Below are 17151 nucleotides of genomic sequence, written 5' to 3' on the forward strand. Positions count from 1 at the left end.
CAGCAGCAAAATGAAGGCTGGAACATAGCTGTTATATGATTGACATACTGTATAGTCTAGAAACCACCAAACTATACCGTTGCTTCATTGAATTATGAGGAAAAGGGAAATAGACTGAAACGTACTATGCTACAGCACATGTTCAGGTTAACCAGGCTAAGCTGTTATGTACTGTGCTACAAAGAGATGTGCTGAGCTATGCTACATACATTAGGCCACACAGTTTCGACTAGCTCTCACAGTCTCACTTCAGCATTAGACATTCATCCATGTTTCTCAAATGTCACATTTCAAAATGGTTGCAAACGTCAAATTTGAGGTTAAGTTTAGGCATTAACTCAAAAATCTTAAGGTTAGGCATTAACTCTGAATGGTTCAGGTAAGGGTTAAGGTTTGGGATAGGCTTAAAACAAAAATATCAAAAACAACTTTCTATGGCCGGATTCAAACTTGTTACCTTTGGAATCAGAGGCAGATGCTTATGCCTCATATGCTCCCTTCAAATTTCGGGGGCACTGAGCAAATTTCAGGTCTGCTGAGCGCAAATTGAAACATTTTACAATTCTGTGTAACTTCCTGCGTGCGTTTACTGTGAAGATTGAGGCTGTACCCGGTTTTAACAGTGGTCAAGTAGGCTACTGCGGGTATTTATTCATAATGTTGGCCTACCACCAAAAACAATGGAGAAAATGCATTTTAACAGGGAAATAGTTGTTTTATCATTCAGCCTACAGTAACAGCAGCTAATGTGTGATTCGATGAGACTTGAAAAAACCTGCAGGCTTTGAAATTAACTTGTTTCACCACTTGTCCTTCAGACAAGGAGATGACTGAAAATGTTGTGTTATCTGATTCAAGAAACCACTGTACAAAACACAATTCATTATTATTCCAATATTACAGATAATCCAACTATTTTTACCTTTATTTAACTAGGCAAGTCAGTTAAGAACAAATTCTTATTTTCAATGATGGACCAGTAACCTTCCGGTTACTGGTCCAACGCTCTAACCACTAGGCTACCCTGCCGCCCCACTATTACAGACTACAAAGGGAAGCACAGCCGAGAGCTGCCTGTTGACACGAGCCTACCAGACGAGCTAAATAACTTCTATGCTTGCTTCGAGGCAAGTAACACTGAAACATGCATGAGAGCACCAACTGTTCCGGATGACTGTGTGATCACGTTCTCCGCAGCCGATGTGAGTAAGACAGTTAAACAGGTCAATATTCACAAGGCTGCTGGGCCAGACGGATTACCAGGACGTGTACTCCAAGCATACGCTGACCAACTGGCAAGTGTCTTCACTGACATTTCCAAAACAATTTTGTTTTAGATTCCATCTCTCACAGTTGAAGTGTACCTATGATAAAAATTACAGACCTCTACATGCTTTTTAAGTAGTAAAACCTGCAAAATCGGCAGTGTATCAAATACTTGTTCTCCCCACTGTATGGCAATGGCTATTTGCATATAATCCGACTGCAGCTCTGATTGGTTTAATGGCGCACCGGTCTGTATAGAGTACGGGCCTGAGTTGTGCCTGCCAATGCAATTGAATCCTACTCCAATGCGAGGGGGGCTGCACGCACGCGCAGCTTAGAAGTAACATTGCTTACCCCCGTCCACAACACCTTAGCAAAAAACTAAACCTACCCGATGGTAACAGTGCTCATTGTTGCCCCTAGTGGCCTGTTTCCACATTATCTCCCGACGTCCTCACGGGTGACCTGGCTGACAGTGTTATGCTGCAGTCACACACAGCTTGTGTGTGTGAAAGAGGGGTGTCAGGCAGGAGAGGTAAAGAGGGACAGTGGGTGAAAAACAAAAGCCCTCTAGGGGGGTCTGCCAAGAACAGAGAGCACCTTCATGACAGCTCTGAGCCTGCAGCAATAATTCCATAGCTCACAAAAATGTTATGCGAACACGTGGTAAGACAGAGTTTTAGTACATGACTGAATCAGAGCTCTCCATTTGATTGACTGGGTGTGAGGGAGCCACAGACACACTGGGTTGTCTCAGCCAGCTGTGAGCACAAACTGCTGAAGCTATAGCTCACCGATCAGCTCCCAGGTCCGACCCACGTCAGAGCAGAGCAGCTTCACCTGGAAACCACCTTTATCTCAAGGAACATCCGATGATGCACTCCGAGACACTGAGAAAAGACAGGACTCATTCCTCCAGAGGTAAAAAAGAAAAAGAAAATGTTGCTTATAAAGAAAATGCAATAAAGAGCGGATGGTGAATTTTTCATACTCAAGTGTCTCAGACTCTGGTTTTTAGGGTTGTGAGTCCTCCTTGCGATGAACAAAAGACAGATTTATAGAGTTGTCTCCCACTCACACCCATACACACATTGCACGCACACAGGCACACAGGCACACAGACACACGGGACGGGTCATTTGGTGGTCAGGGGGATTGGAGTCTCATTTAGATTGAAGGGTTACAGCTGGCAGGGCTGTTTTATCTGTCTGCACACTGAAATTAGAGGTGTCAGAGAATAGGAAGACACACCTCCTTCAAACAACCCCACAGATCTGGCAATGTGAGATTCGGCCAATCAGAGGGTGAGGACAGGGGGTGTTCCCAGGGCATCATGGGTAAACCATAGCGTTGCATCAAACGGAAGAAAACAGATGGAAGAAAACCAAAACAAACGGAAGAAAACCAAGAGGGACTACCTGGACTTGTCTAATAAATAAAACATTGATTTTCATTTTCTGTAGCAAAACCTTTTCCGTTGCTTGCCATAATGAACACAACCCAGCTCCCCACTGGTTCTTGTAGTTGTCATGTGTTTACCATCAGAGCCTCCCTCGTACAGAAGGCAATTTTTATTGTGCTATTATCATGTTCTCTTCACCATGCATGTCGCGATGCTGTTTCTCTTCATGAATAACCCAGTATGATTCTCAGCAGTTGCTGTGTGTGTGTGTGTGTGTGTGTGTGTGTGTGTGTGTGTGTGTGTGTGTGTGTGTGTGTGTGTGTGTGTGTGTGTGCGTGTGTAAGTGCGTAAGTGCGAAGCCACAGAGTGCCATTGAGCCTACATGCAATCAGAGACACCTCAGAGGCATCCATCATTAGCGACAAACACAATCAGTCCTCTCTGACTGCATCTGACAATACAACCACCCACACACACACACCTCCCTTAGTGTAAAGGCACATGGACACACACACCAAACCCGAAACCCAAGCAGTGTACAAAAAGTGGCAACAGAAGAAGTCATACACACACTACCTGGATAATATTGTTGGTTTCAAACAGTGGTTTCAGGCATGTCTGTAAATCAACAGGAGAGGAGCAGAGCTGTTGTAATTGCTTTGCAATGCCTTTCATGCCCCTTTTGGATTATCCATGTCATAGCTTATTGCTTTTTTCATTGTTAAGTGCCTCATAAAATCGGCATTAATATGTGCCCATTGATTTGTGCATGGCTGGATAATCTCTCCAGACACTAGCCCCCATTTGAAAATGCAAGCACACAAACATGAAGGCACACCCACTCAACCAGAGGGAAGTGTGCAGCATCAGTAACATGGAGATCTGTCAGCCTGAGCCCCCGCCTTCCCACTGGAGACTCACAGGGAAATTAATGGATGGGTCCAGATGGGTCGATTGGAGGAGGATGGAGGGAGGGGTGAGTCCCCTATAATGCTGTGTGCTGGCTGAAACGGTAGGAGCATGGAATTAGGTGCTTTGTGCTGGCGGGGAGCCGTGTGTGAAAGAAAACGCCCTTGTATGTGTTGTGTGGTTGTGTGTCTGTGTCCCAGGGCCTGGCTGGCTGTCACAGTGCATTGGAGAGTTCAGTCCTATCTAGAGTACTCCTCTGATTGTTTAACTGTGGAGAACACAACAACCAGAGAACAGGGGGATGGGGGGGTTCTTGTTTGGGAAAAAGTCAGTCTTCCGTCCTCTCTCCTCTGTGACCCGGAAACCGATAAGTGGTCGAGTGTCAATTCGTTAGTAGGCAAACGGAAGAGGGGCCTCCCCTCGATAGCCTCCTTTTGGTGAGGAAGCACAAGTGGATCCGATGTCCCTTTGAATTGCTGTTGTTTTATTAGAGGAGAAAACAAAGCACACGTTTTAAAACAATATGCTACTTATTGTTTTATCTCTAGAATGTTTCACACAAACTAACTTAATTCGGGGTTTTTTCTTTCTCCCTTTCCACATTTATATACCCAGGCCTTGTCTAGCTCAACTTATATTTATCTCCCTGCCGTAAATACGAATTGTTCCTGTCTGAACACGGCTTATCTCCATACCATAAAAGGCGATGTGTTATTCATTATCCGACAAGAGCGGTCTTCATTATGGAGCCATGGAGCCGCGTGGCCGTGTAGCTGGGGTTGTAGCCCTGATGCACGCCTGTAGCTGTACATGTCTGGCATTCCTCTCTGTCACCCAATCCATCGTAACACACCATCAATCAACGGCATCCATTGTGCCGCGCAGAAAAGCAATGAGCCGCATCAATAACTGAGCCGGCTTGCAATCCCCAACCCATGAATATTAACCCGGGTAAAACAATGGCTTCACACATAGCGACTCAGGAAGTGACACGTATAGACACTAGAATGCACACAAAAGTATGCACCCTGTCGACCCTGAATGCACACAGACACACACACTCGGAACAATCAATCCTTTAGGTCCAAGCATCCCATCTCCTTCAGTTATTGATAAGGAAGTGTCCATGGTTGTCTGGAAGGGCTCACCAATCCACTTTAACACAAACTATCCATCAAAAATGACCCAATCCCACCACAGACAAAGTGTTTTAGCAGCTGTAGTATCCCGCTAGAAACCGGGGGGATAAAGTGAGACATCAGCACATTGTTTACAGCTCATAATAGTCTTGTCTACACATACATAGACAGTCGAAGCGGACGGCCAGGTCGGCCAGGTGAAAATCTCTTTAGATTCCTTTTCAATCTATGCACATCCACCTCACACACTGAACAACCTCCCCTAGGACCTGTTTCATCTCCAGTACATTGGCAGCGTTACTCTTTGTGTTAACCAGAGGCCCAACTGGTGCCATGATGACCACTGGTTCTCACTTATTGGACACAGTGTGTTTCTCCCCTCTCATCATGGTCTCCCACTGCAGTCGTAAGCCTCGTGTTAAGACTGCTAAGACTGTCATTTAAACACACAACTCACTGCTCCGGACCAATGCAAAGTCTGCCATCCCTCTATTGTGCTGTAGACAGTCCCACAGCTGCAGTACGGATGCACCATCCGGGGGGCGACTCGGTGTCGCTCCAATGAGCTTCCACAAACAAAGCAGGAGACCGGATTGAACCACAAAGGTAAAGTCAGTGACGAGGACATGTGTGGGTTTTCGTTGAAAGAACGGTTGACAAAGATGGCAGAGAGAAAGCGCTGTTGGTTGGAGAGGTGCATCACACTGTTATATTAGAGCGGGGTATTGTAGAGGTGGCGAGTCACACTGCGATGCGGAGTCATACTGCCGCAAAACAAATGCACATGTGACTGGCACCTCCATTCGATTTCCAGTAATTATGACTCACATGTTGCCTGCACTCACATTCACACACGCAGGCAGGCAGGCACGCATCACACACACACACACACACACACACACACACACACACACACACACACACACACACACACACACACAGTGTTTCTCTCCCCCTTTTTCACCACGTACCAGAACAACAGTAAGAACAAAGCTACGTACAGCTAAACCCAGGGAAGACAAAGATTCTCTCATGAAGTTGTCGCAAAGTAAAGGTGACTAAATGAGCGCTGTTGGCCCATCAAAGAGGCAATTAGCAGTTGCTACATCCATTTTTGCACTTATAAATGAATGATATATATCTATTGATTCTTGAAGAATATAACTTATAAATGCCTCATGAGCTTAGTTCAACTGTCACACTCCACGAGAACTCAAAATATAAACTTTTTTGCTCCAAAGTTTGTAAACAAATTAAATGTAAACAAACACTATATAGCCTCAAAACCTGGTTTTAAACGGTGAATTTGATATCATGGAGGGTCAGTCATTGGATCCATAGCTCTGTCTATGAATTTGATATCATGGAGGGTCAGTCATTGGATCCATAGCTCTGTCTATGAATTTGATATCATGGAGGGTCAGTCATTGCATCCATAGCTCTGTCTATGAATTTGATATCATGGAGGGTCAGTCATTGCATCCATAGCTCTGTCTATGAATTTGACATCATGGATGATCAGTCATTGCATCCATAGCTCTGTCTATGAATTTGAGAGTGGTTACATTTCTCCAGCCCCATCCCTCTGAAACAGGGGTAAGAAAAACACTTTTGTATTGTTTCATCCGCTGATTGTTGCTTTCGAAGGGGATGTCTACTTGAGTGCAACAGGAAGACGAGCTGTGTTGTGAAACACTTCATCCATCATGGAAAAATAAACACGTTCTCTCTGACGTCAGCTCCTTCACAAAGACAGCGGCTAATCAGCTTCCCCCCGACTAGCATTGTACTGAGAGTAGCTTCTAGATAGAGTACCATAACAACTACATATCTTCCCCCCGACTAGCATTGTACTGAGAGTAGCTTCTAGATAGAGTACCATAACAACTACATATCTTCCCCCCGACTAGCATTGTACTGAGAGTAGCTTCTAGATAGAGTACCATAACAACTGCATATCTTCCCCCCGACTAGCATTGTACTGAGAGTAGCTTCTAGATAGAGTACCATAACAACTACATATCTTCCCCCCGACTAGCATTGTACTGAGAGTAGCTTCTAGATAGAGTACCATAACAACTACATATCTTCCCCCCGACTAGCATTGTACTGAGAGTAGCTTCTAGATAGAGTACCATAACAACTACATATCTTCCCCCCGACTAGCATTGTACTGAGAGTAGCTTCTAGATAGAGTACCATAACAACTACATATCTTCCCCCCGACTAGCATTGTACTGAGAGTAGCTTCTAGATAGAGTACCATAACAACTACATATCTTCCCCCCGACTAGCATTGTACTGAGAGTAGCTTCTAGATAGAGTACCATAACAACTACATATCTTCCCCCCGACTAGCATTGTACTGAGAGTAGCTTCTAGATAGAGTACCATAACAACTACATATCTTCCCCCCGACTAGCATTGTACTGAGAGTAGCTTCTAGATAGAGTACCATAACAACTACATATCTTCCCCCCGACTAGCATTGTACTGAGAGTAGCTTCTAGATAGAGTACCATAACAACTACATATCTTCCCCCCGACTAGCATTGTACTGAGAGTAGCTTCTAGATAGAGTACCATAACAACTACATATCTTCCCCCCGACTAGCATTGTACTGAGAGTAGCTTCTAGATAGAGTACCATAACAACTACATATCTTCCCCCCGACTAGCATTGTACTGAGAGTAGCTTCTAGATAGAGTACCATAACAACTACATCTCTTCCCCCCGACTAGCATTGTACTGAGAGTAGCTTCTAGATAGAGTACCATAACAACTACATATCTTCCCCCCGACTAGCATTGTACTGAGAGTAGCTTCTAGATAGAGTACCATAACAACTACATATCTTCCCCCCGACTAGCATTGTACTGAGAGTAGCTTCTAGATAGAGTACCATAACAACTACATATCTTCCCCCCGACTAGCATTGTACTGAGAGTAGCTTCTAGATAGAGTACCATAACAACTACATATCTTCCCCCCGACTAGCATTGTACTGAGAGTAGCTTCTAGATAGAGTACCATAACAACTACATATCTTCCCCCCGACTAGCATTGTACTGAGAGTAGCTTCTAGATAGAGTACCATAACAACTACATATCTTCCCCCCGACTAGCATTGTACTGAGAGTAGCTTCTAGATAGAGTACCATAACAACTACATATCTTCCCCCCGACTAGCATTGTACTGAGAGTAGCTTCTAGATAGAGTACCATAACAACTACATATCTTCCCCCCGACTAGCATTGTACTGAGAGTAGCTTCTAGATAGAGTACCATAACAACTACATATCTTCCCCCCGACTAGCATTGTACTGAGAGTAGCTTCTAGATAGAGTACCATAACAACTACATATCTTCCCCCCGACTAGCATTGTACTGAGAGTAGCTTCTAGATAGAGTACCATAACAACTACATATCTTCCCCCCGACTAGCATTGTACTGAGAGTAGCTTCTAGATAGAGTACCATAACAACTACATATCTTCCCCCCGACTAGCATTGTACTGAGAGTAGCTTCTAGATAGAGTACCATAACAACTACATATCTTCTCAAAGTTCACAACTCGGGAAGGCCTTATTGGAACAATTTAATTGTGAATGGAATTATATTTTGTAATTCTTTCCTGTTGGCTCTGCGGAGCACAAGGGTTCAAGTGTCTGTCAGTCTGTCAGGTTGGATGTCATGACGAGGAGAGCCAGAATGAGCCATTGTCCATAGCATGTCAACCCCAAGCCTCAGTTCTAGTCTAACACTCGCCGCTTGTACACACTTTCGTGGACTTGGAAGGATGAACTGTACCTTTCAGTGGGTCGGTCTCTGTGATATTGTAGTCGTGGACCATATTCAGTATTTAATAAACATGTTCAAATAAAAATGGCTGAGCAGGGCAGCTTGTCTGTCTGTCAGGGAGGTGTGATGTGTGAGGTGTGCAGTCAGTGGTATGATTAGCAGGTGTGATGGACGAGCTGTCCAACCAGCCTCAACTAAACAATAAGTACTCCACGGGGCTCATCCAATGACAACGGAAGGCCAACTGCAGGATACCAGTGCACCGTGGCGCAGCGCTGCCAAGTCAGCTGTCCTGGGTTTATTAGACTGGGTTCAAATACTATTGCAAATATTTCAGCTTTTGCTTTTTGTCTGCCTGGAGTTCCAGATGGGGCGGGGTTTGCATTTGCGGGACTACTCTATTTGTCACACTGCGCCAGGCTAGCGCAATCAAGCCCGGATAAAGTATTTTAAATTATTTCAAATATTATTTGAACCCAGGTCTGATTAGATACTGTGCTATGGCTCTGCTCTGCCTGAAGAGGCTCCAGACTGAGCTACTCCAAAGGGTGGGGTGTTTTATGATGCCCTGTTCTGCCACCTTGGTTACAGCCTGCCTGTTGTTACTCCCTCTCATTCTTCAGGAGGTAGGGTTTTATTAGGGGGAGCTGGAAAGACGCATCCACACACAATACTCTTAGAGCACTGGCAATGCATTTTAGGAGTAGGGTGAAACGATCAATCGCTTATTGCATATTTCCAATGAGGGATATTATTGCACAGACTGGGCATCTGCTTATTCCAATTAGCTAAGCCACTGTTATCCAGCCTTAATGAAACATATTGGTCATGCATGTTGTCAGAGTCCAATCCAGAGAACTGTGCAGGTGAAACCACACACGGATGGAGTAGAATATGTTGCTCCCACATACATTGACATCCCAGAACAATGTGGCCAGGATACTGACCATTTTATAGCCATGATTTTATATCAAAAACAGACTAAAGGAGTTTCTCCTTATACCAAACCTCCCTTTATTCATTTATATATGGGATGCTACCTAAGTCTTATAAAAGCAATATGGATCTGTGTCTGAACCTCCGATGATATCACCATCTTTATTATAACCTTCGAAACGGTGCCTATGGGTTAGAGTGTCCATCGAGGATGACACTTGGATATCACAGCCCCAGTCAGTTCATTTGTCGTGAGATCATCGGGGGGTATGTCATCCGTTCCACTTGGACTGAGTGTCCAGTGAATGGGCCCTGGTTGGGTTACACACACTGTGTTCCTTCCAGAGTTCATTCTGATACATAGTTTAACACAAGTTCTCGAGGGGACAGTGGGCCAGGAAAACAAACGTCTACAGTTACAAAGGGTGTGTGTGTGTGTGTGTGTGTGTGTGTGTGTGTGTGTGTGTGTGTGTGTGTGTGTGTGTGTGTGTGTGTGTGTGTGTGTGTGTGTGTGTGTGTGTGTGTGTGTGTGTGTGTGTGTGTGTGAGATGGGGTGAGGGGGGAGTTCAGTCACTTTGCATGTGTGCCGACGGGCATTGTATTTCACACAAAACCCACACTGCACTTACAGCTAGGCTATTGGGGAGACCCTATGGAGAACACACAGGTTGCAATGTGGTGGCAATATCCCCCGGTACCTAAGCTATAGAAACGTCTCTCTGTATCCTCAAACAGACAGAACATTTCCCCATCAAATCCACATGAGTCAAGGAGAGAAAAGAGGGGCAAAGCAATGGACAATTGAGTCAGAAAGGAAGTAAATCATATTTCTATTTATTTAACTAGGCAAGTCAGTTAAGAACATTTTTTTTTATTTTTAATTCTTATTTACAATGACGGCCTAACCCGGACAACACTAGGCCGATTGAGCGCCGCCCTATGGGACTCCTGACCACGGCCGGTTGTGATACAGCCTGGGATCAAACCAGGCTATGTAGTGACACCTCTAGCACTGCGATGCAGTGCCTTAGACTGCTGCGCCACTCAGGAGCCCGAAATATGACTGGACCTGCCCAAACCATGTGGGGGGGAAAAAATCATTTTTTACTAAGCAGAATTTGATCCCTCCATAAAACGCATGAACAGACGATCAAAGTATTTTATAGTGGGAATAAACCAGGGTAGTATTCATTAGGGCAGACTGTAGTAAAACAGAGAATGGACACGTTTAGTAGCCCTTCCCTGTTTCAGTCCGTTTTCTTCCATTTGGTGCCTAAAGAATATGACTCTGTTTAACCAGGCGGCAACTTCTGTTTTCCAGACAGACAATACTCCACTGACCAGTAGGTGGCACTCTGTCCTATGGTCTTCTAGGCAGACAGGGTTGAGCATTCAGCTGCTGGGTCTGCCATGAGAGAGAGGTGGAGTCTGGTCCCAGGGAGGGTTCACCTGAGGTTCAGCTTGAGCTGTGTGAAACTCTGACTGGGCACACACTGCCTGGCCAAGACTAGCCCTAGGACTCCTCAGAGAGGAAATGTTTGCTTCTGGCCGTTGAAAACACCCCTGTACTAAAACTGCCAGCAATGCTGCAACTGTGATTAAGCCATTTCTTGGAGATAAAGATCATTAACACATGTTGACGTTTCCAGCATGGAGAGTATGAGAGTATTCATGTGAAGTCAATGGAAACGGACGGGACTTCACTGCAAAACAAGGCAGCGTTCTGATTTCCCAGAGAACAGTTTGTGCAGTTTAGATGAGGTGAAAGGTTCTATGCCGAGACACATTTTGTAGTTCAGCAACGTTTAAAGGGCAAACCTAATAATTCTCTGATGTGGCTTATGACAATGACGGAGAGCCAGAGACAAATTGACTTGACCTCTCCTAAATCTAGTCATTTCGAACCCCGGTGTCATGACCGCCCCTCGTGCAAGTTAGTTTCATCGTCAGATATAAATCTTCATTTGGGCTGAGACAGCTTAAGAGGACCTTATATACCACAGCCTCTTTTGATTTGTTACAACTGAATGGCAACAGACAGGAATTGACTTGTCCTGAGGAACTGAGTGTGTGTGCGTGTGTGTGTGTAGTCGGCATCTTCAAAAACCAACAATTTCAACATGGTGCCTGAAACTGCTATACATCTGAAGTGGAAACCTACAGTATGTAGTGTATAACCCACAAGGTAAAGAGAAACCAAGTGTATCACCGGTATACCACAAACAGCAGGCGTTATGCTTGCTCTACAAAACAACATTTTCCACAACACTGAACACCCAACAGTGTTGAGTCAGTCTCCGTACTCTGCAGAGAGAGAAAGAACATGCTTGTCAGCCTCTCTCGCTACTTTGTATGACAGAGCATCAATCTGGCATGGCTGGCCTAGACGGATACTAATCCTTGCTAGTGTGGGACTGAAATGAAACGTGCTCCTTCTGCAAAGTGGTTCTCTCACTTTTAGTCAGATGTGATGAAGGTTGAGAACATGCAAAATGTTGTATTTTGATGGGTTCATGCTGATTAACCTCCTACCCTGAATCGAGGACTTGTAGTGTGTGTCGTTTGAACACCCTGCAACTATCCTGACATCCAGGCTTCTGTGCACTAACATTTAACATTCTCCAAATCAAAGCTTAGAACAGTACAATGCATACTGTAACATACAGTATGTAGGTCTGTGACATGTAGATCTGTGACGTGTAGATCTGTGACGTGTACACCTGTAGATCTGTGACATGTAGTACATCGGGGGTGCCTCAGCGGTAGGCAACGAGATTCAGCCACAGACCGATTGAAAATAATCATTATAAATTGTACACTGCAAATGTGACAATAACAATCAATTCACATCTTGATTACATTGAGACACAAACACATATCTCAAATTGTTTTATTTGTCGGAATACTTGGGAACATATTTTCTGAATTCCTGGTATCTTTCCTGGTGTTTTTCTGACCAACAACGGGCCACCTGTTGACAACCCCTGCAGTACATCAATATGTAATGTAATGACGTCACAAGACGACACTGCTACACCTATACAATACGTAATTGTGTTTGCTTGAATATGTCAAGCATATTATGTCATAAACACAACACATACTAAACTGAAAAACACACAGTACCAACACGCACATCTGTTTACAATACATGCTGAGTTTTGGATTTGTTCTATTGCCCTAGATTAGAGGCAGAAGACATTGATTTACCAGTAGAGCAGAGCCAGGAAGATCATGAACAGGGGAACAGATACTCCACCTGGTACTGGTATCATCAGGATGTTCATAACCATCTCCATGACGCTGATCACCACCTCAGACCAACACAAACACTGGCCAAATAGCTCCTATGGAGAGAAGAGAAGGTAGAGATGAGATCGTATTTATGTGAGTATGTAAGGAAATTATTACAATTATACACTTTAATAACGTTTTTAGGAGCTACCAGTAAAGTTTACAATTCAACTCCAATGTGGCTGAAGAATAATGCTCCCCTTGTATTTCTCATGGGGATAATTGAACAGGCTGTGGGATTAATTGTAACACGGTCTTCAATGGCAAAAAATGAGGGGTAATTGAAAACGGCTCTGATTTGGAACTGATATTTGGATTAAAATAAAATAAATTTGCCAAAAATAACAATCTGCCCTGTCATGTTGTCCGGTGTCCAATTTTCCTGGAGGAAACTCTGAAATGGCATATGTCACCGGGCAACATGACAGGGAAGATTTGAATTCACCGGACATTTGACACATGTAATGGACAACCATATGCATTCATATCTGGCCTGCAGCAGCCAGCTCCATCAACAAATGAGCGACGTTGGTCAAATGAGCTACATTTACCATGTCCTTAAAAACAGCATATAACAAATTACAAACACACTATCCCTTGTGTTTTGATGTGCAGCATATGTTTTTATGAAGTTTTTAGAATATTCACATGAAAATATGTTGCCATATGGATGGAAAGCTAGCTATAGACACCCTAAAGAGTGATAAGTGCGCTGGCCCAATGCCTGCACACCATGGTTCACCAGCAGCCCCAAACATGTAAATAATAAGCTACACACCAGCCAAAACAAGCTTGTAAGAATTGGACTTAAACTCCCCCCTTCATACTCACCTGGAGGTTGAGCATTTGTTTGCGTGTCTCTATCTCTGTAACGTGTCTGGATCTAAGTAATTATATATGTACTTACGTTTAAAAAAAAATAAGGACCACAATGGAAATAAGTCCCCAACTTTATTGTGCAATCGTGGTCACTGGAAAAACCCTTTGTATACATATGTATTTTTTAAACGGACAAATACAATCAATCAATCAATCAATCAATCCAAACTGTCCAGCGGCCAATTGATGAATGGAAAGAGACATCTGTAACAAAACACCAAAAAGTTGAATGGCATTCAGAGATTGTCAAGCCAAGCCTTTGATAACCTACAAGGAAGGGAGGGATGTGTGTTCTGTTTGTTGAGATTGACAGTCTATTTATTGTGGTGTTGAAAATGCCACCCATGATATTGAAGTGCACAAAGTCAGTATGCTTTGTTTATTGGTTGAAACCTGTTGGTGGAAAATTCATTGCATGTGTTTTATATAATTATAAATATGGCATCAAAATGTTGCAAATCTGAATTCCTCCCAGCTGATCATTGTCTGCAGCCAGCTCTGATCGTAGTGTAATGAAACAGGCAGGGAGAGTGAGCTCGTCTGTGGTGTTCGGCGAAGCCTCAACATTCTGGCCCGTAGCCCTGCGTGGCGTTGACTGTGCCACAAAAGCATGCTGAAGTGGCAAAGTCGATATCCATGTTTATAAACACAGGGTCGCTACATGTATTGTTTTTGCTGTGGTCGTAAACATTATTTTGAGTTAATTCTATGAGGGGGAAGGGTGTTCAATTGATTTTGCAGTATAAGGGGAGGGTCATGTGAAAATATTGGTAATGTTGTGTGTGTGGGGGGGGGTGCATTTGTTTTTAAGACACCTCGAGTTGGACCAGGCCCACCCCTCCAGTACATTTTGATCTGTCCCTTAGCACATCGAATAAACGCTTTTCAAGTGGTTTCTAATTTCAGTTATTTAGCTGTTACTTCGTGCCCTGGTCTCCTCTATGGGGCTGCAATGGGAAGTCAAAGCATTTCTAAAGTCAGATCATGACGCATGATATGATGCAGGTGAAATATGACTTGCGATCACCTGTCCAACCGGCTAGACTCGCCCCGACTTTCTTGAGATTTGAATGTTGGTATAAACGCTAATCGTGAGTCAGGTTTGTTAATAAAGTGAAGTTATTTTCCTTCAGTTTGAGCATTTATCTTGTGTTCTTACTTCGTGATTAGTGGCGCTTCTTCGTGCATGACCGTGCATGACCGCACACTTCACGAAGCGCTCCCGCGAACTTGTGCGTGTACATCCTCGGTTGCTCCACAAGCATGCACACCTTTTTCCAGCGGGTTTGGCCATTTTGTATTTGTTGGTTATTTGCCTAATCATGAGATATCTCCTATTGTAAAATGCTTAAGTATACGGCATTTCAATAATGTGATTCGTCTGCTTTTAGACAGCTCTAGTGTATAGCCTCTCTGTTGTGTATTTTAACAGTTCATCGGTGATGTTCATTGTAGCTATGGTTTAGCCCCTAGCTATTTCTACATGGCTTTCCTAGTGTTCTTGATCGACATCGAGGAGCTCTGATGAGTAGGCCTATCAGAATGTAGGATGTATTTTATATATATATATATATATATTTTACCCTTATTTAACCAGGCAAGTCAGTTAAGAACACATTCTTATTTTCAATGACGGCCTGGGAACAGTGGGTTAACTACCTGTTCAGGGGCAGAACGACAGATTTGTACCTTGTCAGCTCGGGGGTTTGAACTCGCAACCTTCCGGTTACTAGTCCAACGCTCTAACCACTAGGCTACGCTGCCATTTCACAGAAGGCCTACCCGTAGCCTGTTTCCTTAGGTCAAATCCAGTTTAGATTGAGTTCAATTTGTTTGTTTGTTTTGTAAGTTCTTTTTGCCTATGTTTGCAGACATTAGGCCTATAATTTATCCTAACCACTGCTATCACTAGGCTATCTTTATTTTGTGAATAAAACACACTTTTTGCACCCTACTCAACCTCCTGCCTGCCTGCAGTTAAAGTACATGTCACTACATAAGAAAAACACCTATTCAAGACTTCTCTGGGCTTACTTCAACTGTCTCAAACACTGCAGGTTTGTGGTTTCCAAGGTAACTTCCCCTTCACTGTCAATGATTTGTTTTAGCTCTTCCCCCTTCCCCTGCTTAGAGAGAACCCTGAGGCTGAGAGCGAGCCTCCTCTGTCCTGTCTGCCCTGCTGTCCTCTGGAACAATGTGTTACTGAATGATCAACCCTCTGAGAGGAACATACAGGCCAGGCCTGCTACTGATGATCACACGTTGACCTTCTGAACAAGACCAATCACAATCAGTCACAGTCAATGTGTGGTACAGACCGGACGTTTTGGCAAAACAAAGATGACATTTGGAGAATCTAGCTAAATGAGTGCAGTACAGTCTGGAAAAGAAAGTGGCCTACAAGCCAAGAGACAGATACTAAGCCTATAGAATGGCAGTGTTTCTGAATGTTGTGTGATATGAAACAAAGTTGGTCAAAAAATAACTAGACTATGTTTCAGCATTGATAGCTTATCTTTGCCTTTTCTGTGTATTGGTCAAGTTTGAGCTGTGCATTGTTTCAATGTGCATGGCTCATAACAACAACAAAAAACTGATGAGCAGAAAAATCATTGTCAGATCAAACTAACTGTGTTTACAGATAAAAGGCTGCTTCACCGTGTAAACCAGTTTCTTTTCATAAGCAGGAAAATCACCACACTGCCTACAAACAGAAACCACAAGGGGATTTGCACACAAGCAGACAAAGGAAACAAAAACAGTTCACAATGTATATTAGCCTCCTGAAACTAAGCAAGACAGTATATTTAACATGAATCACATTACTCTGACATGTTAATCAAGAAAAATACTGCATGCATTTTTCATAACATACGTTTTCCTTTTGAACCAGATAATCAACAGTTATTTGGCTGTTTATCAAAGTTAGCTGGCTAACTCACTGATCCTGCTTTGTGGTATACCCCTCAGGTCTAGGAGGATGGCACCGAGTTAACAACATGATTCATGAGCCAAGTCCAGGTCCAAGAGGCTCCTAAACAGCTTCTACCCCCAAGCCATAAGACTCCTGAACATCTAGTCAAAGGCATTGCCCCTCCCCTCTCCATACCACTGAAACTCTCTGTTGTCATCTATGCATAGTCACTTTAATTAACTCTACCTACATGTACATACTACCTCAACTAACTCCGCACATTAACTCTGTACCGGCACCCATCTGTATATATTGTTATTTCACTGCTGCTGTTTAATTACTTGTTACTTTTATCTCTTATTCTTATCTGTATTTTTTGAAACTGCACTGTCGGTTAGGGGCTCGTGAATAAGCACTTCACTGTAAGGTTGTTGTATTTGGCACATGTGACTAATAAAATGTGATTTGATTCAAAACAGTCATCTATTCTGATGGAAATTGTATCTCAATTAAAATCGTCCTACTATAAGCCAGGATATTATGACCTATTGTATATATCCTTCAGGTTTATAGCTGTTATACATTGGCTCACTGTTTTTATAACTAAA

The 17151-nt window shown here is 43.4% G+C and overlaps 1 long non-coding RNA gene across 2 annotated transcripts in view; it reads right to left on the bottom strand.

The window, feature by feature from the left end:
- The window catches only part of LOC116352885 (uncharacterized), a 47871-nt gene that overhangs the window by 26098 nt on the left and 4622 nt on the right, over positions 1-17151 (bottom strand). The window contains exon 2 of one of the 2 annotated variants that reach the window (XR_004209725.1): positions 12716-12803. This is a non-coding gene — a long non-coding RNA (uncharacterized LOC116352885). Of the gene's footprint in view, positions 1-12666; positions 12804-17151 lie in introns of both variants that reach the window. The other variant, XR_004209724.1, reaches the window with a different exon arrangement.

This window comes from Oncorhynchus kisutch, linkage group LG4, assembly GCF_002021735.2.
Source record: "Oncorhynchus kisutch isolate 150728-3 linkage group LG4, Okis_V2, whole genome shotgun sequence".
Classification (NCBI taxonomy): Eukaryota; Metazoa; Chordata; class Actinopteri; order Salmoniformes; family Salmonidae; genus Oncorhynchus; species Oncorhynchus kisutch.